Source organism: Anoplophora glabripennis, unplaced genomic scaffold, assembly GCF_000390285.2.
Source record: "Anoplophora glabripennis isolate ALB-LARVAE unplaced genomic scaffold, Agla_2.0 scaffold992, whole genome shotgun sequence".
Classification (NCBI taxonomy): Eukaryota; Metazoa; Arthropoda; class Insecta; order Coleoptera; family Cerambycidae; genus Anoplophora; species Anoplophora glabripennis.
The window spans coordinates 22430-25118 of record NW_019417065.1 but is presented as its reverse complement, the minus strand read 5'-3'; positions in this window follow the sequence as shown (position 1 = coordinate 25118).

Sequence of the window (2689 nt, the reverse complement as noted above, 5' to 3'; positions counted from 1 at the left end):
ATCATTCATTTTAACTTATTCACGGAATTATAGTTGTTCATAACTTATTGTTATTTTACACTTTTGTTGTTTGTTTTGATTCCAAATTTTGGTTTAAATGACATTTAATGAAGAATTATATAAAATATCAAATTACGCAAATGACAACCAAATTGTGAAAAACTACAAAATCGTGTTATAAGCCATATGTTTAGGGTCAATATGATTCATTTTCACATATGATAGACGAAATAATTAAAAATACTTATAGCCTCACTCTTAACTTGATAAAATGAATTAGAAAAAAAATCAATATGGCCAATTGTAGAGTTTTTTAAGTACATATAAGGGGCAATATTGACAATAATTAGTGGAGTTTCATACTAAGTACACCTTGGAATTCAGTGCTTTCGACACCCGAGGTAGAAAGACATCGGCGGCGTCGCATTCACCGTAGCAGCTTGCAGTTCATACTGTCTTTTGCAGTTACGAAAGCGTGTTTCTTCGTAATCGTTCTATGCATTTTCAGTGTAATACCTTATTAAAATAAATCAATGTAGGTGAAAAATAAAAGAAATGAATTACATATATTTTAATATTTTGAAAATGACGCAGAAAATTTCAAGACATGCCCCTACCGCGGTAAATTGTTACCGCAGTTCCGATAACAGAACTTTATGGGCTACAAACATTGTACGAACTATATAATAAGTTTGTTGAACAGGTTAAATGTTAAAGGTAAGCTGTTCAATAATATACAAGTATGTGAAGTCAACATTATTATTGAAAATTTCACGCCGAAAAATGATAGGTAGGTAGGTAGGTAGGTACTTGAATGTCAGCTTTATAGAACACAAAATGCCTGTTCAATCTGTATAAGATTAACATATTTGAAATGGACTCTTTTAATTCATTCAAACGGACTTGTTATACGAGGAATTCCAAAACATACTCGTAAACAGATTGCTACGACCATTATATGTATAAATGTAAAATATATTTGGGATACGTAAAGATTATTTGTAAACTGATATCTTTTATAAAACCAACCTCGTTAAGCTTCATTATCAATACATCTGGTGAGCCATTTTGTTGAAGCACGTATAGAGATTTCGGAAACTATAAGAAGAAAAACGGTTAAATGAGGAAAATTTTAAATCACCCGGTACAAACAAGACTTAAAAATTAATATACTAACTGAACTATAAATTTCACAATACATTTTTGAAATCCTACCATAAAGAGATAATTTAGAGTACCAACAGCAATAACAATGAAAAAGCAAAATAATGAAAGCAAAAGTGGGCCAGGATGAGAATCCTGTGGTATACCTCATGAATAAAACAATAATATTTATTTCAATACACTACGATATATTAAGTATTAATATCGCACACAGAATTATTGTATATTTATTGCAAAAAAAGTTAATTAATAACAACAGTATTAAAAATTATATATACATTTTGAGTTATCTCGAAAATTTTTTGTAATAGCCCCATAATTTGTTTCCTAAAATCTCTACTGTTAATATTTGTTTGGGTAATCCTGGGTTATCACCAGTTGTTACTCTCAGTAATTTTGTCAGTGTGTAGTGTGTACCCTTCTTTTCGGATAAGCATCAATCGCTTTTTATGAATCCATACTGAATCTATACTAACTTTCGTCCACAATTTCTGTACTAAGCATATACTACGAAATCAGAGGCGTACCAAATGCCAATATACCTAATCCTTGAGTTAGTCTGAAATCCGGTCTATCCAACACTAAAAATCAAGTGTTTATCATGGAATTGTCCCAATTTCAAGGTCTTAGAGCAAGACAAAGCTGCTATACTTAACTTACAGACCGAATTTCGTGAGTCAAACAACCTGCAAAATAACTCAGCCAGTCCCAATTTTGAAGAAATTATTCGTGAATTCGAAAACAGGCAACACAAGAAATGCAATCTAATTATTTTCGGAGTTCTTGAGCAAAGTTCTAATATAGAAAAAAGTATAAGACTGGTAAATGATGTACGCCAAGTATTAGATATTGGAAGTGTTTCGTTTGTAACTTTACGTTATTGCATTTACATATGTATTTATTCATTATTGTATATTTTTTATTTTTATTTTTGGTTTTTATTTTTTATTTTATTTCCTATGTTTATTTTGATTAGTTGATATTTACTCAGCCTGTAAATGGATTTTCTGTTGGGTGACGCATTAAATAAATAAAAAAAGATATCTAGGGATATGGCTAAGGAGGCATCTGAGACATCTTGTTTATTAGTATTATTTGTCTTCCTTTTTCGTGCACTTTCGAATTTAGAAGTCCACAATTTTTTTAATCATGCTGCATATATTTTAATTTTTCTAAGAAATATAACTTGTTTTGCCTAATATTTAGGAAACATTCAACTTTTTACTATAATTTTTTTTAGCCAACGTCGATGTACACTATGTACAGCTCTGATCCCAAGGGATCGACGTTTTATTTCACTTGAAAACCCCCGGGATCCTAGTGTGAATCGATAAGTCATTAACAGGCTTAATTAGGGTTCCGCGCGGATATTCAGTTAGCCAGGATGACGCAACAACTTTTGTATATAGGACAACAATTACTTCGTTTGTATGTAAACAGTAGACTGTTAAATAAATGTGAGGAATTAGTGTCTTTTGTTCCCTCAGACAGTTTGACAAGCGGGCGATCTTTTTTGGGGAGATGG